This window comes from Hordeum vulgare, chromosome 4H, assembly GCF_904849725.1.
Source record: "Hordeum vulgare subsp. vulgare chromosome 4H, MorexV3_pseudomolecules_assembly, whole genome shotgun sequence".
NCBI classification, from domain to species: domain Eukaryota; kingdom Viridiplantae; phylum Streptophyta; class Magnoliopsida; order Poales; family Poaceae; genus Hordeum; species Hordeum vulgare.
The window spans coordinates 322,639,184-322,663,811 of NC_058521.1; positions in this window are offsets into that span (position 1 = coordinate 322,639,184).

The following is a 24,628-nucleotide window of genomic DNA, read 5'->3' on the forward strand; positions in this document are numbered from 1 at the left end:
CCTACAGGAAGGAGTGGATGCAAAGCTCTAAACCCCATCCGATAGGATTAAGTCTTAGAAGAATTCAAGGTATACTCCACAGGGACCAGCCGCTAGACATTGATTGTTTCAACATGGCTATACATATACTTGCATGTGGCAAGGCCTTACTGGCGGTAGATCCTCCGGTGCGCTACATGGATCTACAATTTTCTGTGAGTTACGGCAATCATAGATTATATTATCATTGTCACCATCATGTTTCTTAACCATTTTTCACCTAGACGACTGTGACCGAGGACGCTCTTGCTTCCGCATGAGATCTAGATTCATGGGTACAACCAGATATTCAGGCGCTAGCAGCATTGCTTCGTAGCTGGACTGAGATAGAGCGCAACATCTCATCATGCAATTTGGTAAGTTTGGTCTATTTTATATGGTTGTCGTGATAAATGTTTATTCTTAATGACTGTTGCTTGTAGATTTTGCTTCCTCATAGATTCCTTGGCCACTACATCTTATTCGCAATCAACAAACATGCGTGTCAACTATCTATTACGGGTCCTCTTTTCCGTCCTTATCCTCGGAGAGATATGCACTAAAATTTCGAAGGATTTCATTCTACATGAATGATGCACTCGAATTAGCACAACCTGGTTGGAAGTCCAATATTTATTTTTGGCCACGTAAATCAGCAATTGATGTTCCGACGAGCCTAGACCGGCGAGTTACTATGAAAATCATCATGCACATTTTATATTCATTGTCATTAACTCCCAAAAAAATGCTAGTGTATTCATCTACAGGTATGATTCTGGTTATTTTGTTTTCCATTTTATGCTCTCATGGTATGGTTATTTTGTTTTCCATTTTATGCTCTCATGGTATGGTAACAAATTTGTTCCTCCAATTTGCACGGTGAGTGTCCTGTAGCACATATTAATAAAAAATGAAGCATAATCGCATGCTAATGAGATACATTGCTCATGCAGGATGGTTATGAGCTGAGAAAGAATTTTTTTTATATATTTGCTCTACTATCATTCGAATGAAGGTGAAGACAACATCCCGTATGACATACGACAAATTCTCAAGTGCCTCAAGTAGGGAGTTAGTAATCTAGATAATAAAAGTGGACTTATCTCTACACATGTGTACTCAAACTATATTTTTTATCAAAATTTTTTTGTTCATCACCTTGGATTTGTTTATTGTATTTTGCCATATGTTGTGGCTATATATTTATAACATGAATTTTATGATGCAGTATGTTTTGGCAAGGGAAAAAAATAATCTCTGTTATATGTAAACTCGTGTGTTGGAACGGGTAAGAGAAAATACTACCAGGTTTTTTTACTGTACCATGGTATAACTTATATAGACGTGGAAGTGCAAATAAAATATCATAGTTGACTTCAAGAAGTACTTTAGGCTTTTTGTCTCCTTAATTCACGTATAATATTAATATTTTTCCCTTGATCTAATTTCCTAAGTTTAGTTATCATGAATTTGGTTTGTATCCACTATGTAGATGATTGTTTCGTCATGTTTGTTTGTGTCTATGACATTTTAACGGATGTGCTAATTTTATCTATGTTTTAGTTATTATCTACATTTCAAAACAAGTTTGTCCATGCTCATAGATTTTCAATTACCTTTAACATTGTTCTCTTCCTGAAATATATTCAATATAAAAAACAAACGTCTAAAATATCCAAATTCCATGTTATTTTATCAAGTAATTTTTTCATATAATATTTCGTATGCCATGGCAATGCACGGGCATTTAACTAGTTGAAAGTAATATTATCAATACCATAACTCCGGAAGAGTAGATTAGGGAGACCTATCAGAACGTCCCGGACCCCGAAAAGGAATAGGTATGTGCTACGGTAAGCAAATCGACTCCAAAACTTTCTCAATGGCAATTTTTACCAGTTTTGGAATATTTAAAAAATTAGGAAAATTTAAAGCAGTCCGAAGCTTGCGCGAGGAGGCGACAAGCCAGGAGGCGCGGCCTACCCCCTTGGTCGCGCCCTGCAGGCTTGTGGCCACCCCGTGCACCCTCCGGACTCCATTTTTGTCTGGAAGACTCCTTCTGGTCGGCAAAAATTCATTATATAATCTCCCAAAGATTTTGACCATCGTATCTCGACAATACCTCCTTTTTTGTTCTGAGTTGTTTCTGCAGTAGATTTAGGGCAAGTTGTCGTCCCAAGATTCCGATGGGGAGAGCTATGTATCACATTATCTTGCCAATCCCAAGCTCTATGGGGACGTAGATCCCTATGGATTGTGCTCAGAGGAGGAACGAGAGATCTGCAAGTATGCGGAAGAAAGCTCGGACGAAGAGGATATTCCCTTGCCTCGACCCGAAGATATGCATGTGCAGTTCAAAGTCAAGCCTCCCAAATAGAAGGAGAAAACCCAAGGTGTTATTTATCCCTTCTCGTTCTCTGCAGGAGAGCAAGGGTGAATTATGTCAAAAGATATCGAGGCTCGACTAGGAAGTAGACGATCTGAGGAACAAAATTTCAGGCTTAAGTGGAAACTTGATAAGATTTCAACCTCACCAACAACTCCAACATCACCAGCTTCGAAGAAAGACAACTAAACACATGGGTATGGGCACTCCCCTTGGCCTGTGCCAAGCTTGGGGGAGGTGCCCCGGTATCATATCACCATCACACCTTTTTACTTTTTTTGTTTTTTCCTTCGTTAGATCCTTTTAGTTATATTTTGATCTAGTAGAATAAAGTTTTAGTGTGATCTACTTTTGAGTTTTTATTTATGTCCCCCCCTATGTAAGCAAGTCCGGGAGTTATATAATAAAGAGTAGTTTTGAGTCAAGGGCTTTGCTTGCTTGCTATGATCTTGAGAAAAAGAAATAGTAAGAAGTATAGAATAAAAACAAAAAAGCATACATAGTGATCTTATGAGGAGTGATGACTTCACATATAAAAAGTATATTGACTGAAATTTGTTGTGAGTTGACAAACAAAGCTATTGGTCATTGTTGCAATTAAAAGGAAGTAATAAAGAAAGAGAGGTTCACATATTAATACATCACCTTGGACATCTTTTATGATTGTCAGCACTCATTAAAATATTATATGTTAAGAAGTTGATGTTGGACAAGGAAGACAACATAATGAGTTATGTTTGCTTATTTCCAAATAGAAGTTATATGCATGTAGATCCTTCAACATGTTTTTCTTGATTCCACCCCATATTAGCCAAAAACTTCTGCACCCAGTAGAGATACTACTTGTGCATTCAAAAATCTTTAACCCAATTTTGCCTTGAGAGTCCACCATACCTACCTATGGATTGAGTAGGATCCTTCAAGTAAGTTGTCATCGGTGCAAGCAATAAAAATTGCTCTTTAAATATGTGTGGTTTATTGGTGCAAAGAAAATAAACTTTATACGAAATTGTGATATAGAAGAAATAAAAGCGACGGACTGCATAGTAAAGTTCTTTATCACAAGGGGCGATATAAAGTGACGTTATTTTGCATTAAGGGATTGTGCATCCAACTATAAAAGCGCATGACAACCTATGCTTCCCTCTGCGAAGGTCCTATCTGTTACCTTTACTTTCTAGAACTTACCTTTACGAAAGAGTCGTGGTGATATTCACCATTTCCTTTATTTCGCCTTTATCTTTTGGCAAGCGTCATGTGTTGGGGAATGATCTAGACAAATATATCCACTCAGATGTGGGTGATCATTTCCTTTATTTCGCCTTTATCTTTTGGCAAGCGTCATGTGTTGGGGAATGATCTAGACAAATATATCCACTCGGATGTGGGTGATCATTTCCTTTATTTCGCCTTTATCTTTTGGCAAGCGTCATGTGTTGGGGAATGATCTAGACAAATATATCCATTCGGATGTGGGTGATCATGAGTTATTATTGTTGACATTACCCTTGAGGTAAATAGTTGGGAGGCAAAACTATAAGCCCCTATATTTCTCTGTATCCGATTGAAGCTTTGACCTCATAGGTACTGCGTGAGTGTTAGCAATTATCAAAGACCATAAGATGATTGAGTATGTGGATTTGCCTTACAAGCTCTTATATTGACTCTTTCCTACGTTGCAATAAATTGGACCTGCTTCAATGACTGAAATCATAGTTTGTTAGTTCTCAGTAGAGTTCTTGATTCATATTTTACCTTGTGAATGAATCGTTACTCTAGCATAAGACATTCTATATCAATTTGTGTTGTTGTTCTAAAGATAACCATGATGCCTTCATGTCCATATTTTATTTTATCGACACCTCTATCTCGAAACATGTGGGCATATTTATGTTGGAAATATGCCCTAGAGGCAATAATAAATTGGTTATTATTATATTTCCTTGTTCATGATAATTGTCTATTATTCATGCCATAAATGTATTAACCGGAAACCGTAATACATGTGTGAATATATATACCACAACATGTCCCTAGTGAGCCTCTAGTGGACTAGCTCGTTGATCAATAGATAGTCATAGTTTCCTGATCATGGACATTGGATGTCATTGATAACGGGATCACATCATTAGGAGAATGATGTGATGGACAAGACCCAATCCTAAGCATAGCACAAGACCGTGTAGTTCGTCTGCTAAAGCTTTTATAGTGTCAAGTATCATTTCCTTAGACCATGAGATTGTGCAACTCCCGGATACCGTAGGCATGCTTTAGGTGTATCAAACGTCACAACGTAACTGGGTGATTATAAAGGTGCACTATAGGTATCTCCGAAAGTGTCTGTTGGGTTGGTACGAATCGAGACTGGGATTTTGTCGCTTCGTGTGACGGAGAGGTATCTCTGGGCCCACTCGGTAATGCGTCATCATAATGAGCTCAATGTGACTAAGCAGTTAGCCATGGGGTGATGTGTTATGGAACGAGTACAGAGACTTGCCGGTAACGATATTGAACAAGGTATAGGGATACCAACGATCGAAGCTCACGCAAGTGTCATACCGATAGACAAAGGGAATTCCAACCGGGATTGAGTGAATCCTCGACATCATGGTTCATCCGATGAGATCATCGTGGAACATGTGGGAGCCAACATGGATATCCAGACCCCACTATTGGTTATTGGCCAGAGAGATGTCTCGGTCATATCTGCATCTTTCCCGAACCCGTACGGTTTACACACTTAAGGTTCGGTGATGCTAGAGTTATTATGGGAATCGTATATGTGGTTACCAAAGGTTGTTTGGAGTCCCGGATGAGATCCCGGACGTCACAAGGAGTTCTGGAATGGTTCGAGGTAAAGATTCATATGTAGGAAGTGGAGATTTGATCGCCAGAAATGTTTCGGGGGTCATCGTTATTGTATCGGGACCACCGGAAGGGTTCCGGAGGTCCACCGGGAGGGGCCAACAGCCCTGGAGGGCCACGTGGGCCAAAAGTGGATGGGAGGCCACCCAACAAGGCCAACAAGGCCCAAGGAGCACAAGGAGGCAAGGGAGGCCAAACCCTCGGCGTGGGGGGCTACCTTGGGTGGCAAGCCACCCCCTAGGGCGCTGCTCCTCCTCCTCTAGGGCATCACCTAGAGAAACCCTAGGGTGGCTGGTACGTCCATTTTGCATCATGCTTTCATGTTGATATTTATTGCTTTTTGGGCTTATATATTACTTGTGGTACCATATTTATGCCTTTTCTCTCTTATTTTGCAAGGATTATTTGAAGAGGGAGAATTCAGGCACCTGGAATTCTGGACTGGAAAAGGAGCAAATCCTAGTCCACTATTCTGCACATCTCCAAATGCCCTGAAAATTTACGTGGATTTTTTCTAGAATATATTAAAAAATACTAGGCGAAAGAACTACTGGAGGGGGGCCACCAAGGCTCCACAAGCTTGCCCACCGCCACCACCCCCTTGGTGGCGCAGGGCAGGCTTGTGGGCTGCCTGAAGGCCCACTAGCCCCCCTCTTTTGCTATATGAAGCGTCCTGGTCTGGAAAAAATCAATAAGGAGCTTTTTCGTGGTTTCGTCGCCGCCACGAGGCGGAACTTGAGCAGATCCAATCTAGAGCTCCGGCAGGACGATCCTGCCAGGGAAACTTCCCTCCCGGAGGGGGAAATCATCGCCATCGTCATCACCAACACTCCTCTCGTCAAAGGGGAGGCATCTTCATCAACATCTTCATCAGCACCATATCCTCTCCAATCCCTAGTTCATCTCTTATAACCAATCTTCGTCTCGCGACTCCGATTGGTACTTGTAAGGTTGCTAGTAGTGTTGATTACTCTTTCTAGTTGATGCTAGTTGGATTACTTGGTGGAAGATTTTATGTTCAGATCCTTGATGCTATTCATTACACCTCTGGTCATGATTATGATTATGTCTCGTGAGTAGTTACTTTTGTTCCTGAGGACATGGGATACGTCATGCTGATAATAGTCATGTGAATTTGATATTCGTTCGGTATTTTGATATGATGTATGTTGTTTTTACTCTAGTGGTGTTATGTGAACGTCGACTACATAACACTTCACCATATTTGGGCCTAGAGGAAGGCATTGGGAAGTAGTAAGTAGATGATGGGTTGCTGGAGTGATAGAAGCTTAAACCCAGTCTATGCGTTGCTTCGTGAGGGGCTGATTTGGATCCACTAGTTTAATGTTATGGTTAGACTTTGTCTTAATTCTTCTTTTGTAGTTGCGGATGCTTGCGAGAGAGGTTAATCATAAGTGGGATGCTTGTCCAAGTAAGGGCAGTACCCAAGCGTCGGTCCACCCACATATCAAACTATCAAAGTAACGAACGCGAATCATATGAACATGATGAAACTAGCATGACAGAAATTCCCGTGTGTCCTCGGTAGCGTTTTTCCTCCTATAAGACTTTGTTCAGGCTTGTCCCTTGCTTCAAAAGGGACTGGGCCACTTTCTGCACTGTTGCTACTACTTGTTACTTGTTACTCTTTGCTTGCTACGTTTCACCTTGCTACACAATCACTTGTTACTGCTACTTTCAGTGCTTGCAGTTATTACCTTGCTGAAATCCATTTATCAGAGCCTTCTGCTCCTCGTTGGGTTCGACACTCTTACTTATCGAAAGGACTAAGATTGATCCCCTATACTTGTGGGTCATCAAGACTCTTTTCTGGCGCCGTTGCCGGGGAGTGAAGCGCCTTTGGTAAGTGGAAATTGGTAAGGAAACATTTATGTACTGTGCTGAAATTTATTGTCACTTGTCACTATGGAAACTGTTCCTTTGAGGAGTTTGTTCGGGGTATCTTCACCACGAACGGAAGCACGAGGAGTTGCTCCTCAACCTGAGGTACCTACTGAAAATATGTTTTATGAAATTCCTTTGGGTATGCTTGAGAAACTGCTAGCTAATCCTTTCACGGGAGATGGATCTTCACATCCAGACTTGCATCTAATCTATGTAGATGAAGTTTGTGGTTTATTTAAGCTTGCAGGTTTGCTCGAGTATGAGGTAAATAAGAGAGTCTTTCCTTTATCTTTGAAGAATAAGGCGTTGACATGGTATAGGCTATGTGATGATACTAGATCATGGGGCTACAATCGGTTGAAATTGGAATTTCATCAAAAGTTCTATCCTATGCATTTAGTACAACGTGATCGGAACTTTATTTATAACTTTTGGCCTCATGACAGGGAAAGCATAGCTCAAGCTTGGGGAGGCTTAAATCAATGCTATATTCATGCCCCAATCATGAGCTCTCGAGAGAAATCATCACTCAAAACTTTTATGCTCGGCTTTCTCATGAAGATTGTACCATGCTTGACACTTCTTGTGCCGGTTCTTTTATGAAGAAGGATATTGATCACAAGTGGAATTTATTGGAAAGAATCAAACGCAACTCTGAAGATTGGGAGCTGGAGGAACGTAAGGAGTGAGGTATAAATTTCCAGTTTGATTGCGTTAAATCTTTTGTTGAGACAAACACTTCTAGATATTTTAGCGCTAAGTATGGACTTGACTCTGAGATAGTAGCTTCTCTATGTGAATCTTTTGCTGCTCATGTTGATCTTCCCAAAGAGAAGTGGTTTAAATATCATCCTCCTGTAGAAAGCAACATAGCTAAAACCAATCTAGTTGAGGAGAAAATCATAGCTTTTAGTGATCCTGTTGTTCCTTGTGCTTACACTGAGAAACCACCATACCCTGCTAGGATAAAGGATTATTCTAAAGCTCCGACTGTGATACGTAGGGGTTACATTAGATCACTTGCACCCCCTGAGGAGATTAGAGTTGAACCTAGTGTTGCTATTATCAAAGATATCTTAGCCGAAGACATAGATGGGCATGTTATCAAATTATGTGAGGACTCCATTAGAATTGCTAAACCTCACGCGAAAGACAAGCACAGACCTGTAGTTTGCCTGCCCGTTGTTTCTGTTAAGATAGGAGATCACTGTTACCATGGTTTATGTGATATGGGAGCTAGTGTTAGTGCAATACCCCGTTCTCTATATGATGAAATCAAAGATGAGATTGCACCTGCTGAGTTAGAACCCATTGATGTCACTATTACGCTAGCTAATAGAGCCACTATCTGCCCTCTGGGAATTGTGAGAGACGTAGAAGTCATGTGTGGTAAGACAAAGTATCCTACTGATTTCCTCGTCCTTGGCACTGCACAAGATAGCTTTTGTCCCATCATATTTCGTAGACCCTTTCTGAACACTGTCAATGCTCACATTGATTGCATTAAGCAGACTGTCACAGTAAGTTTCGAGGGTGTGTCTCATGAATTTAACTTCTCCAAGTTTGGAAGGCAACCCCATGAAAGAGAGTCGTCTGGTAGGAATGAAATCATTGCTCTTGCATCTATTGCCGTACCTCCTACGGATCCTTTAGAGCAATATCATCTTGAGCATGAAAATGATATGCATATGGAGGAGAGAGATGAGATAGATAAAATTGTCTTAGAACAATATCCTATTCTCAAGAATAATCTGCCTGTTGAACTGCTTGGGGATCCTCCCCCACCAAAGGGTGATCATGTGTTCGAGCTTAAACAATTGCCTGATACTCTTAAGTATGCCCATCTTGATGAGAAGGAGATATATCCTGTCATTATTAGTGCTCTCCTCTCAGAGCGCGAAGAAAAGAAGTTACTAAAAACTCTGAGGAAGCACCGCGCTGCTATTGGATATACTCTAGATGATCTTAAGGGTATTAGTCCTACTCTATGTCAGCACAAGATTAAAACCGATCCTGACTTCAAACCAATTGCTGATCATCAAAGGAGATTAAATCCTAAGATGAAAGAGGTCGTTAAAAAAGAAATATTAAAGCTTCTGGAAGCAGGAATCATTGATCCCGTTGCTCATAGTGATTGGGTAAGTCCAGTACATTGCATACCTAAGAAGAGAGGTATCACTGTGGTTCCTAATGATAAGGATGAACTAATCCCACAAAGGATTATTACCGGCTATAGAATGGTGATAGACTTCCGGAAACTGAACAAGGCAACCAGGAAAGATCATTATCCTTTGTCGTTCATCGACCAAATGCTAGAAAGGCTATCAAAACACACACACTTCTTCTTTCTAGACGGTTATTCAGGTTTCTCGCAAATACCTGTTGCACAATCTGATCAAGAGAAAACCACTTTCACCTGCCCTTTCGGTACCTTTGCCTATAGACGTATGCCTTTTGGCTTATGTAATGCACCTGCCACCTTCCAAAGATGTATGATGGCTATATTCTCTGACTTTTGTGAAAAGATTGTCGAGGTTTTCATGGATGACTTCTCCGTTTATGGGTATTCCTTTGATGATTGCCTCAGCAACCTTGATCGAGTCTTACAGAGATGCGAACAAACCAACCTCGTCTTGAATTGGGAGAAGTGCCACTTTGTGGTTAATGAAGGTATCGTCTTAGGACACAAAATCTTTGAAAGAGGCATTGAAGTTGATAAGGCTAAGGTTGATGCAATTGAGAAAATGCCTTTCCCCACACATATCAGAGGTATACGAAGTTTCCTAGGTCATGCTGGTTTCTATAGAAGGTTCATTAAAGACTTCTCTAAGATTTCTAGGCCTCTTACCAACCTCTTGCAGAAGGATGTTCCTTTTGTTTTTGATGAGGATTGTGAGGAAGCCTTTGAAATACTTAAGAAGGATTTGATAACCGCACCTATTGTTCAACCAACTGACTGGAACTTGCCCTTTGAAATCATGTGCAACGCTAGTGATTATGTTGTTGGTGCTGTTCTAGGACAAAGAGTTGACAAGAAGTTGAATGTCATTCACTACGCTAGTAAAACTCTAGACAGTGCTCAAAGAAACTATGCCACTACGGAAAAGGAATGTTTAGCAGTCGTGTTTGCATGTGAAAAGTTCAGATCTTACATAGTTGACTCCAAAGTCACTATTCACTCTGATCATGCTGCTATTAAGTACCTCATGGAGAAGAAGGACGCTAAGCCTAGGCCAATCAGATGGGTTCTCCTGCTACAGGAATTTGATTTGCACGTCGTTGACCGAAAGGGTGCTGATAACCCTGTAGCAGATAACTTGTCTAGGCTAGAGAATATCCTTGATGACCCACTACCTATTGATGACAGCTTTCCTGATGAGCAATTAAATGTCATCCGCACTTCACTTAGTGCACCGTGGTATGCCGATTATGCAAACTATATCGTAGCCAAATACATACCACCCAGTTTCACCTATCAACAAAAGAAGAAGTTCTTCTTTGATTTGAGACACTACTTTTGGGGTGATCCTCGCCTTTATAAGGAAGGATTAGATGGTGTTATTAGACATTGTGTGCCTGAACATGAACAGGGACATATCCTGCAGAAGTGTCATTCCGAAGCCTAGGGAGGACACCATGCTGGAGATAGAACTGCCCATAAGGTATTGCAATCAGGTTTCTATTGGCCCACTCTCTTCAAGGATGCCCGTAAGTTTGTCTTGTCTTGTGACGAATGCCAAAGGATAGGGAACATCAGTAAGCGTCAAGAGATGCCTCTGAACTATTCACTTGTCATTGAACCATTTGATGTCTGGGGCTTTGATTATATGGGACCCTTCCCGAGTTCCAATGAGTACACTCACATCTTAGTTGTTGTGGATTACGTCACTAAGTAGGTATAAGCTATCCCCACTAAAAATGTTGATCACCACACCTCTATTAAGATACTTAAAGAAGTCATATTCCCAAGATTTGGGGTCCCTAGATACTTGATGACTGATGGCGGTTCACACTTCATTCATGGTGTTTTCCGCAAGATGCTAGCTAAGTATGATGTCAACCATAGAGTTGCATCTCCTTATCATCCTCAGTATAGTGGTCAAGTGTTGTTGAGTAATAGGGAGATCAAGTTGATCCTACAAAATACCGTCAATATATCTTGAAAGAACTGGTCTAGCAAACTTGACGATGCACTCTGGGCTTATAGGAGTGCTTATAAGAATCCCATGGGCATGTCACCGTATAAAATGGTTTACGGTAAGGCCTGCCATTTACCTCTTGAGTTGGAACACAAAGCTAAAAGGACAATCAAAGAGCTCAACTTTGATTTCAAACTTGCCGGTGAGAAGCGGTTGTTTGATATCAGCTCGTTAGATGGATGGAGAGCCCAGGCATACGAGAATGCCGGGTTGTTCAAGGAAAAGGTTAAGAGATGGCACGACAAATGAATACAGAAACGAGAGTTCAACGTAGGTGATTATGTCTTGCTATACAATTCTCGTTTGAGATTCTTTGCAGGCAAGCTTCTCTCTAAATGGGAAGGTCCCTATGTTGTCGAGGAAGTATATCGTTCCAGTGCCATCAAAATCAATAACACGGAAGGAAATTTTCCTAGAGTGGTAAATGGGCAAAGAATCAAGCATTACATCTCTGGTACTCCCATAAATGTTGAGACCAATATCATCAATGTCATAACTCCAGAGGAGTACATAAGGGATGTTTATCAGCTTGTTTCAGACCTTGAAAACAAAGATGTATCTGTTTCGTTAAGAAATTGGACTCTGGTACTTTTCCAATAGGAAATTTCTTTCGTTTTGGAATTTTTGGAAAATTAGAAAAATAAAAAGCAGTTCAGAGAGCGAACGAGGCAGCCACAAGCCCTGCCACCGCCCCCTACCCCCCTGGTGGCGGAGGGCAAGCTTGTGGGCACCTCGTGTGCCTCCCGGACTCTGTTTTCTTGCGGAGGACTCCTTCTGGCCCAGAAAAAAATCAATATATAGCCGCCCGAAGGTTTTGATCTCCGTATCGCGTAATTTTCCTCTGTTTTTGTTTCGAGCTTGTTTTCTGCCGCAGATTTACAGCAAAGATGTCTCAGGAATCTGTTGGGGAGAATGATCTTCACCAAGTTCATGAGGAAGTAGATGCTGATCTGAAAAGAGTAGAAGTCACGGAAGCCAAGGCCAAGCTAAGGAGAAAACCCAAGCTAGGGAGGAAGTTCAACTTATGTTCAACATTGAAGACGTTGAAGGAGTAGATTTTCTCCAACCCTTCCTCCACGTGATGTCTCCATCCTTGATTGAACTCTTGAGGTTTTGCGAAACAACTCGTGCTCGCAATATTTCTCTTTCTCATGAAGTTGTTTTGCTTGAAAACCATGTCACAGATCTCAAAGGTATAAATCAAAGATTGATAGCTCTCTTGGAATCAAAGGCGACAACAACACCACCATCACCACCAAAGGAAGACAACTAAGCATTGGTATGGGCAATCCCCTTGGCTTCTGCCAAGCTTGGGGGAGTTGCCCTGGTATGGTATCACCCTTATATCTTTTGCTTTTACCTTTGTTTTAGTTCTTTCCATTTCAGTTTCATTTCTTCTTTTAGAGGAATAAGACTTTAGTTTTTAGTTTGAGTCTTTTGCTTTTGTCTCTCCCCCGATGTATTCGAGCTTACGAGCTTTATAATAAAGAGTGTCTTAGTTAAGGGCTTTGCTTTGTGCCATGATCAAAAAGTATGAAAAGAACGATAGCATGAAAGATCATGAGACGGTCTTATGGAAAATGGTAACTTCACTTGTGACACGTATGATGATTGGAACTTGTTGAGAATAAATCAACATAGACATTAGTCATTGTTGCAATTAATAAGAAGTAATAAGGAAAGAGAGGTTCACATATAAATATATCATCTTAGCCCCTTTTTGCAATTGTGAGCTCTCACCAAACTATTACATGCCTAGGAGTAGATGTTGGACAAGGAAGACAACATAATGAATTGTGTTTGCTTGTTTCCAAACAATTTTATATGATTAGAGATCCCTTAGCATGTGACGATTGTTTCCACCTCATATTAGCCAAAACTCCGCACCAAGTAGAGATACTACTTGTGCATCCATAAACCTCCAACCCAATTTTGCCATGAGAGTCCACCATACCTACCTATGGATTGAATAAGATCCTTCAAGTAAGTTGTCATCGGTGCAAGCAATAAAAATTGCTCTCTAATATGTATGATCTATTAGTGTGTGGAAAATAAGCTTTGTACGAACCTGTGATGAGGAAGACATAAAAGCGACAGACTACATAATAAAGTTCTTTATCACAGGAGACAATATAAAGTGATGTTCCTCCGCACTAAGAGGACACGCATTCAAACCTCAAAAGCGCATGACAACCTCTGCTTCCCTGTGCGAAGGGCCTATCTTGTACCTTTACTTTTTACCCTTGTAAGAGTCATGGTGATCTTCACCAATTCCCTTTTTGCCTTTGTCTTGGCTACGGTCACATGCTTGGGAAAGATCTATATTCATATATCAACTTGGAGTTGAGTACTCATGCTTTATTGTTGTTGGCTTTACCCTTGAGGTAAACCGTTGGGAGGCAAAACTATAAGCCCCTATCTTCCTCTGTGTCCAGCTAAAACTTTGACACCATGAGTACCACGTGAGTTGTAACAATTGTGGAAAACAAAAGAGATGATTCAGTATGTGGGTTTGCCTTACAAGCTCTTATTTGACTCTTTCTGATGTTGTGATAAATTGCAATTTCTTCAATGACTATGGACCATTGTTGGTTACTTCTCGGTAAGGTTTTTGCTTCATGCTTTGCTTTGTGAAGGAATTGTTACTTCCCCAGAAGAATCTTCATGATATATTGTTGTTCTATGTGTGATCATGATGCCCTCATGTCTGTATTATGTTTTATCGACACCTTCGTCCCTCAACATGTGGACATGTTTATGGAACTTGGTTTTCGCTTGAGGACAAGCGAGGTCTAAGCTTGGGGGAGTTGATACGTCCATTTTGCATCATGCTTTCATGTTGATATTTATTGCTTGTTGGGCTGTTATATTACTTTTGGTACCATATTTATGCCTTTTCTCTCTTATTTTGCAAGGATTATTTGAAGAGGGAGAATTCAGGCAACTTGAATTCTGGACTGGAAAAGGAGAAAATCCTTGTCCACTATTTTGCACATCTCCAAATGCCCTGAAAATTTACGTGGATTTTTTCTAGAATATATTAAAAATACTAGGCGAAAGAACTACCGGAGGGGGGCGACTAGGGCTCCACAAGCTTGCCCACCGCCACCACCCCCCCTGGTGGCGCAGGGCAGGCTTGTGGGCTGCCTGAAGGCCCACTAGCCCCCCTCTTTTGCTATATGAAGCGTCCTGGTCTAGAAAAAATCAATAAGGAGATTTTTCGTGGTTTCGCCGCCGCCACGAGGCGGAACTTGAGCAGATCCAATCTAGAGCTCCGGCAGGACAATCCTGCCGGGGAAACTTCCCTGCCGGAGGGGGAAATCGTCGCCATCATCATTACCAGCACTCCTCTCGTCGGAGGGGAGGCATCTTCATCAACATATTCATCAGCACCATCTCCTCTCCAATCCCTAGTTCATCTCTTGTAACCAATCTTCGTCTCGCGACTCCGATTGGTACTTGTAAGGTTGCTAGTAGTGTTGATTACTCTTTGTAGTTGATGCTAGTTGGATTACTTGGTGGAAGAGTTTATGTTCAGATCCTTGATGCTATTCATTACACCTCTGGTCATGATTATGATTATGTCTTTTGAGTAGTTACTTTTGTTCCTGAGGACATGGGATAAGTCATTCTGATAATAGTCATGTGAATTTGATATTCGTTCGGTATTTTGATATGTTGTATGTTGTTTTTCCTCTAGTGGTGTTATGTGAACGTCGACTCCATAACACGTCACCATATTTGGTCCTAGAGGAAGGCGTTGGGAAGTAGTAAGTAGATGATAGGTTGCTGGAGTGACAGAAGCTTAAACCCCAGTCTATGTGTTGCTTCGTGAGGGGCTGATTTGGATCCACTAGTTTAATGCTATGGTTAGACTTTGTCTTAATTCTTCTTTTGTAGTTGCGGATGCTTGCGAGAGAGGTTAATCATAAGTGGGATGCTTGTCCAAGTAAGGGCAGTACCCAAGCGTCGTTCCACCCACATATCAAACTATCAAAGTAACGTACGAGAATCATATGAACATGATGAAACTAGCATGACAGATATTCCCCTGTGTCCTCGGTAGCGTTTTTCCTCCTATAAGACTTTGTTCAGGCTTGTCCCTTGCTGCAAAAGGAATTGGGCCACTTGCTGCACCGTTGCTACTACTTGTTACTTGTTACTCTTTGCTTGCAACGTTTCACCTCGCTACACAATCACTTGTTACCGCTACTTTCAGTGGTTGCAGTTATTACCTTGCTGAAATCCGTTTATCAGAGCCTTCTGCTCCTCGTTGGGTTCGACGCTCTTACTTATCGAAAGGACTACGATTGATCCCCTATACTTGTGGGTCATCAGTCGCCGCCCCCTGTCCCTTCCTCCTATATATAGAGAGGGTTTTGAGAGGGCTGCACACACCTTTCACACCTCTCCAAGGTGCATCCCTACTTCTCCCTCTTCTCCTCATCCGCGATGCTTGGCGAAGCCGTGCCGGAGAACTACATAGTTGCACCGCCACCACGTCCTCATGCTGCCGGAGCTCTCCCTCAACTACTCATCTCTCCTTGCTGGATCAATGTGAAGGAGACGCCACCCGAATACACGTGTGTTGAAAGCGGAGGCGCCATTGTTCGGAGCTTAGATCAGAATATTTCGCGATGTGAATTTCTACGAGTACGACTCCATCAACCGCGTTCATAGTAACGCTTCCTCTTAGCGATCTTCAAAGGTACGGAGATACTCTACAACCTCTGTTGTTGCTAGTTTCTCCTAGATAGATCTTGGAATGACGTAGGAAAATTTGGAATTACTACTACGTTACCCAACAGTGGTATCAGAGCTAGTCTATGCGTAGATTCTATGCACGATTAGAACAGAAAAGTTGTGGTCCATTATTTAGTCAATTGCTTGTCGTTACTAGTCCAATCTTCTTTCGGAAATATTGGGGGATGAAGCGGCCCGGACCGACTTTGCACGTATGCTTACGTGAGACTAGTTCCACCGTCTGACATGCAATTGTTGCATAAGGTGGCTAGCGGGTGTCTGTCTCTCCCACTTTAGTCGAATTGGATTCCATGATAAGGGTTCTTATGAAGGGTAAATAGCATTGGCATATCAACGTTGTGGCTGTGACGTATGTAAGAAACGTCCTTGCGAGAAACCCATAGCAGCCACGTCAAACTTGCAACAACAATTAGAGGACGTCTAACTTGTTTTTGCAGGGTATGCTATGTGATGTGATATGGCCAAAAGGATGTGATGATATATATGTGATGTATGAGATTGATCATGTTCTTGTAATAGGATTCACGACTTGCAGGTCGATGAGTATGACAACCGGCAGGAACCATAGGAGTTGTCTTAACTTATTGTATGAGATGCAATGCCATGTCATTACTTTACTGTATTGCTAACCGTTAGCCGTAGTAGTAGAAGTAACAGTTGGCGAGACAACTTCACGAAGACACAATGATGAAGATCATGGTGTCATGCCGGTGACAATGATGATCATGTCGTGCCCCGAAGATGGAGATCAAAGGCGCAAGATGATAATGGCCATATCATGTCACTATATGATTGCATGTGATGTTTATCATGTTTCTATGTCTTATTTGCTTAGAACGACGGAAGTAAATAAGATGATCCCTTCACTAAAATTTCAAGAAAAGTCCCCCCCCCCTAAGTGTGCACCGTTGCGAAGGATCGTTGTCTTGAAGCACCACGTGATGATCGGGTGTGATAGATTCTAACATTCGCATACAATGGGTGGAAGCCAGATTTACACACGCAAAACACTTAGTTTGACTTGACAAGCCTAACATGTACAGACAGAGCCTCGGAACACGAGAGACCGAAAGGTCAAACATGAGTCGTATGGAGAATCGATCAACATGGAGATGTTCACCATTGATGACTACTCTGTCTCATGTGATGATCGGACACGGCCTAGTCGATGTGAATCATGCATCACTTGTATGACTAGAGGGGTGTCTATCTGAGTGGGAGTTCATTAAATAATTTGATTAGATGAACTTAATTATCATGAACATAGTCAAAAGGTTTTTGCAAATTATGTTGTAGCTTGCGTTGTAGCTCTATTGTTTTAGATATGTTCCAAGAGAAAATTTAGTTGAAAGCTGATAGTAGCAATTATGTGGATAGGGTCCGTGAACCGAGGATTGTTCTCATTGTTGCGCAGAAAGCTTATGTCCTTGATGCACCGCTTCGTGTGGTGAACCCTGAGCGTCGTCTATGGATGTTATGAACATCTGACATACACGTTTTTTATGACTACGTGATAGTTCAGTGCGTAATGCTTAACGGCTTAGAATTGAGGCATCGAATACGTTTTGAACGTCACCAAACATATGAGATGTTCCAAGAGCTGAAATTGGGATTTCAAGCTCGTGACCACGTCAAGAGGTATGAGACCTCCGACACGTTTCTTGATCTGCGAAGTAAGGGAGAAGAGCTCAATCGTTGAGCATGTGCTCAAATTGTATGAGTACTTGAAAGGACGTGGATGTCGCCTAGAGGGGGGTGAACAGGCGCTTTAAAATAATTACGGTTTAGGATTGAACAAATGTGTAATAAAACTAACGTTTAATTTGTCAAACACAAAACCTAAAACAACTAGGCTCACCTATGTGCACAAACAACTTATGCTAAGCAAGATAAACAACTAAGTGATAGCAAGATATATGACAAGAACCAATAAGTAATCTCCTCACGCCCTCGCACAATGCAAGGTGTTGTGATTCCACTAAAGGACCCTTGAGGACGGTCACCGAACCCGTACAAACAAGGTTGGGGCGATCTCCACAACTTAATTGGAGGCTCCCAACAACACCATGAAGCTTCACCACAATGGCATATGGCTTTGAGGTGAACACAAATGCTCGGGGCAATCTCCACAACTTAATTGGAGACCCCGACGCTTTCCCGGAGCTTTACACCATAATGATTGAGCTCCGAGGCACCACCAAGCTTCTAGGGGTACCAAGTACCCAAGGGTAATAAGCTTCTCAACTTCTCACTTCCACGTATCACCGTGGAGAACTCAAAACGATGCAACTAATGCAATGGCAAGAACACATGAAGTGGTCAAGTCCCAAACACTCAAATCCCTCCACAACAACAAAAGCTATGGAGAAATATGAGAGGAAGAACAAGGAGCTCACAAAGAACTCCAAGGTCAAGATCCAAGGGGTTCCCCTCACATAAGGGAGAAAGTGATTGGTGGAGATGTGGATCTAGATCTCCTCTCTCTTTTCCCTCAAGAATTAGCAAGAATCATTGGAGGGATTGAGAGTTAGCAAGCTCTAAGAAGGTCAACAATGGAGTAAGAACACGAGCTCAATGGATAGATAAGGTCCAATGGGGAAGAAGACCTCCTTTATATAGTGGGGAAATGAATCCAACCGTTACCCCCACTCCCAGCCCGACTGGAACGGTACTACCGCTGCCCGGAGTGGTACTATCACTCCCAGAACATCCGAGGGAGCGGTACGACCGCTCCAGGAGCGGTAATACTGCTCTAGGAGCAGTACTACTGCTCGCACGAGGAGCGGCACTACCGATTGATAATGAAACTGCTCTAACTTTCGCATACAAACTCCGAATCGAGCAAACTCAAGCTTGTTGAATTCACAACGACAAGAGCTATCCAACATCGACATAAAATCTTAAGAACACGCAGTTAGAAAATGCCAATGATATAGAGAAGTGAGACCTCTATGAATGATGAACCGGCAAAAACTTCCAACATCAAAAACATCATAGGAGATGCATATGGACTCCGTTTTTGATTTACTCGAGCTTGTCATGAAGATGACCATAAGCTCCAAAACTCACAAAGAGAAACACCAAACAAGAACCAAGAAATATGATGCACGAACGCAAATGGTTTGAGCTCTCAATGAACGATACGATCAAGCTACTCACTTGAGAGCCCTCCTTGACAGTACGGCAATCAATCCTAAAATATAAAACCTATCAAGGGCAAACCTATACCTTGCACCTAGTCCTCTTGAGCTAGATGATGATGATCTTGGCTTCCTCAAGATGGACCACCTTTGTTGATTACATTGTTTTAACGAAGACTACTTGATTGCTCCCCATACTCACTATGGGTGAGCCACTCTTCAGCACATCTTCACAAGTTCATTGCTACCACAATGAACGGCAAGCTTCAAGCATGATATCTTTGTGATGCTCCACTTGAACTTGCACACCGCAATCTTGATGACGATCACCACTTGATGTCATCCTTCATAGGTTGAATGAGATCTTCCTCTTGATGCAAACCCATGGAGACACACCTAACCCCACATATAACTCTCACAAGGACCATGGGTTAGTACAAAAAAGCGTTATGGACAATGCTTACCATACCATGGGATCAGTTGATCCCTCTCGGTACATCTTGTACACTTTGTGTGTTGATCATCTTGATTTACTCTTTGCTTAGTCTTGATCAACCTTGTGTCTTTATGACCAATCTTTGGATAATACCTTGAATACCACCTTGGTCATCATATAAACTCCTTGACACCAACAGATGGACTTCAAGAAGTGCCTATGGACAAATCCTTCGGATATAACTTAAGGCAACCATTAGTCCATAGGGATTGTCATCAATTACTAAAACCACATATGGAGAAATGTGCTCTAACATTACTACAATCGCTTGAATAGAGTGGGAGTTGATCTTCAATATGAGATAGTGATCGTTCTCCAAAGTCAGTGCCACCAAGCTACTAGAGCTTTGTGATGAACTATAAAATATCAGTGATAGATATGATGATCCTTGAGCTATTCACGATATTTGACACCGCGAAAGTAGAAATCAAAAGGAGCATCTATTGTTGATGGTTAGTAAAATCACTAGTTTCAAGAAGGGCAAGGGCATGAAGGGATACTTCATAAAATGGCAAACTAGTTGTTGCTCTAGTGAAGAGACCCAAGGTTGAGCCCAAACCCGATACTAAGTGCTTCTGTAATGAGGGGAACAGTCACTAAAGAGGAACTACCCTAGATACTTGGTAGATGAGAAGGCTCGCAAAGTCGACAAAAGTATATTAGATATACATGATATTGATGTGTACTTTACTAGTACTCCTAGTAGCACCAGGGTATTAGATGCTGGTTCGGTTGCCAAGTGTTAGTAACTCAAAATAAAAGCTACAAAATAAACGGAGACTAGCTAAAGGTGAGGTGATGATGTGTGTTGGAAGAAATTTCAAGGTTCATGTGATCAAACATCACACGCTCCCTCTACCATCGGGATTAGTGTTGAACCTAAATAAATGTTATTTGGTTGAGCATGAACATGATTAGATCGTGTTTATTGCAATATGATTATTCTTTAAATAGAATAATGGTTATTCTATTTGCTTGAATAAATACCTTCAATGGTTTATTGAATCTCGATCGTAGTGATACACATGTTCATAATATTTGATACCAACAAAAACAAAGTAGTAATGATAGTACCACTCACTTGTTGCACTGCCACTCGAGTCATATTGGTGTAAAGCACATGAAGAAGCTCCATACACATGGATCTTTGGACTCACTCATTTTTGAATCGTTTGAGACATGCAAACCATGCCTATTGGTGTGAACGCATGAAGAAACTCCATGCAGATGGATCGTTTGGACTCACTTGATTTTGAATAACTTGAGACATGCAAATCATGGGCAAGATGACTGAAAGACTCGTCTTCCAGTGAGATGGAACAAGAGAGTAACTTGTTGGAAGTAATACATTTTGATGTATAGAGTCCAATGAGTGATGTGGCACGCAGTGGATATCATTATGTTCTTACTTCACAAATAATTTGAGTAGATGTGACATCCTCAGCTTTTGCTACAGTGTTGAATATAATTAAGCTACAGTAATCCCATGCTAATGATGCCACGTCACCGTAATTTCCATCATTAATCTCGTGTTAGTCGAAATCGAATCAAATTTGATATTTAAAAATAAAGTCGAACGAGAAAAGTTTTTGAATGTTAAAATAAAAATGTCGGGGGAGTTATAAAAATTCCCTAATGAATTATAAAACTGAATCGGGCATTTTTGAAATTATTTATAATCCCTGTATATTTAAAACAGAAACTATATAAAATAAATAAATAAAAGAAAGTAATTTAAAAAAAAGGGAAAAAAGCCCCTCTCCCAACTGGGCCAAATTGGCCCAGCCGGCCAACCCCTTGCCCACCAACCCACCTCGGGGTATTCAACCCGAGGGCAATCCTAGCGCCGAACCCCCCCCCACTCCCTCCTGCCGCCGCCAGAAGGGAACAAGGGAACCCCCTCGTCACCCCCTACCCCCATCACGCTCGTCCAACCCCACCAGCCCCCGCTCGTGCGTAGCCCCCTGGATCCCAGCGCCTCCCTCCTCTTGCCTCACCGCCTGACACCGCCCCATCCTCCTTCACCCTCCCCTGCGCCGCCACCCCACAGGGGATCCCATCCAGCGCCCCCCCCCCCTGTCGCCCCGCACCCCCACTCCAGCTCCCCCGCGTCTCTCGTACCCCTCGGCGCCTCCTACTCCCTGGCCATCCCCGTCGCCACAGATCGCCTCGCGCCGCCTCACTACCGGCGCTCCCCGCCCCGGCCCCTCCCTCTGCCCCACGTCGCACCAGGGGCTGCACTGGCGCCCTCGGTCGGAACGCCACCGACCTCCCCACCTCCGGCCGAGCCCCACTACCGGCCGGCTCGCACCGCCAGGGCCGCCCCGGCGTCGCGCACCACCACCTCGGGCTCCTCCTCGTCGAAACCGCGCCACCGGCCTCCTCGTCATCCTCCACAACGGCCGACCCCGAGCCTCGCCGCCCCGATCCCCGACAACGCCAGTGAGCTCCGTGTTGGGGAACGTCGCATGGGAAACAAAAAATTTCCTACGCGCACGAAGACCTATCATGGTGATGTCCATCTACAAGAGGGGATTTCCGATCTACGTACCCTTGTAGATCGCACAGCAGAAGCGTTAAGAAACGCGGTTGATGTAGTGGAACGTCCTCAAGTCCCTCGATCCACCCCGCGAACCGTCCCACGAACCGTCCCGTGATCCGTCCCACGATCCGCTCCGATCTAGTGCCGAACGGACGGCACCTCCGCGTTCAGCACACGTACAGCTCGACGATGATCTCGGCCTTCTTGATCCAGCAAGAGAGACAGAGAGGTAGATGAGTTCTCCGGCAGTGTGATGGCGCTCCGAAGGTTGGTGGTGATCTAATTTCAGCAGGGCTCCGCCCAAGCTCCGCAGAAACGCGATCTAGAGGTAAAACCGTGGAGGTATGTGGTCGGGCTGCCGTGGCAAAAGTTGTCTCAAATCAGCCCTAATACCTCAGTATATATAGAAGGGAGGGAGGGGAGGACGCAGCCTCAAACCCTCAAGGTTTGGCCCAAATTTGAGGTGGAGGAGTCCTACTCCAATCCTACTTGGAGTAGGATTCCACCTTCCCACTTGGAAACTCTTTCCACCTTGTGTTTTCCCTTCTCAAACCTTATGGGCCTTAGTGGGAACTTATTCCAGCCCACTAGGGGCTGGTTTATCTCTTCCCATAGCCCATGAGACCCCTTGGGGCATGACACCCCTCTCGATGGTCCCCGTCACCCCTCCCGGCACTCCCGGTACACTACCGATGAGCCCGAAACTTTTCTGGTAATGCCCGAAAATTTTCCGGTAACCAAATGAGGTCATCCTATATATCAATCTTCGTCTCCGTACCATTCCGAAAACCATCGTGACGTCCGTGATCCCATCCGGGACTCCAAAAAACATTCGGTAACCAACCATATAACTCAAATACGCATAAAACAACGTCGAACCTTAAGTGTGCAGACCCTGCGGGCTCGAGAACTATGTAGACATGACCCGAGTGAATCCTCGGTCAATATCCAATAGCGGGACCTGGATGCCCATATTGGATCCTACATATTCTCTGAAGATCTTATGGGTTGAACCTCAGTGTCAAGGATTCATATAATCCCGTATGTCATTCCCTTTGTCCTTCGGTATGTTACTTGCCCGAGATTCGATCGTTAGTATCCGCATACCTATTTCAATCTCATTTACCGGCAAGTCTCTTTACTCGTTCCGTAATACAAGATCCCGCAACTTACACTAAGTCACATTGCTTGCAAGGCTTGTGTGTGATGTTGTTTTACCGAGTGGGCCCCGAAATACCTCTCCGTCACACGGAGTGACAAATCCCAGTCTCGATCCATACTAACTCAACTAACACCGTCGGAGATACCTGGAGAGCATCTTTATAGTCACCCAGATACGTTGCGACATTTGATACACACAAAGCATTCCTCCGGTGTCAGTGAGTTATATGATCTCATGGTCATAGGAACAAATACTTGACACGCAGAAAACAGTAGCAACAAAATGACGCGATCAACATGCTACGTCTATTAGTTTGGGTCTAGTCCATCACATGATTCTGCTAATGATGTGATCCCGTTATCAAGTAACAACACTTGCTTATGGCCTGGAAACCTTGGCCATCTTTGATCAACGAGCTAGTCAACTAGAGGCTTACTAGGGACAGTGTTTTGTCTATGTATCCACACAAGTATTGTGTTTCCAATCAATACAATTATAGCATGGATAATAAACGATTATCATGGACAAAGAAATATAATAATAACTAATTTATTATTGCCTCTAGGGCATATTTCCAACAGTCTCCCACTTGCACTAGAGTCAATAATCTAGTTCACATCACCATGTGATTCCAACGAATCCAACGCCCATATAGTTACGGGGTCTGATCATGTCTTGCTCGTGAGAGAGGTTTTAGTCAACGGTTCTGAAACTTTCAGATCCGTCTGTTCTTTACAAATCTTTATGTCATCTTATAGATGTTGCTACTATGTGCTATTCGGAAATACTCCAAATATCTACTCTACTATACGAATCTGTTTCAGTACTCATAGTTATTCGGATTAGTGTCAAAGCTTGCATCGACGTAACCCTTTACGACGAACTCTTTAACCACCTCCATAATCGAGAAAAATTCCTTAGTCCATCAGTTACTAAGGATAAATTTTGACCGCTGCTAGTGATTCAACCATGGATCACTCTCTGTACCTCTCAACAGACTTTGAGTCAAGGCACACATCAGGTGCGGTACCCAGCATGGCATACCTCAGATTCTACGGCCAAGGCATAGAAGACGACCTTCGTCTATTCTCTTTATTTTGCCGTGGTCGGGTTTTGAGTCTTACTCAAATCCACACCTCACAACACAACCA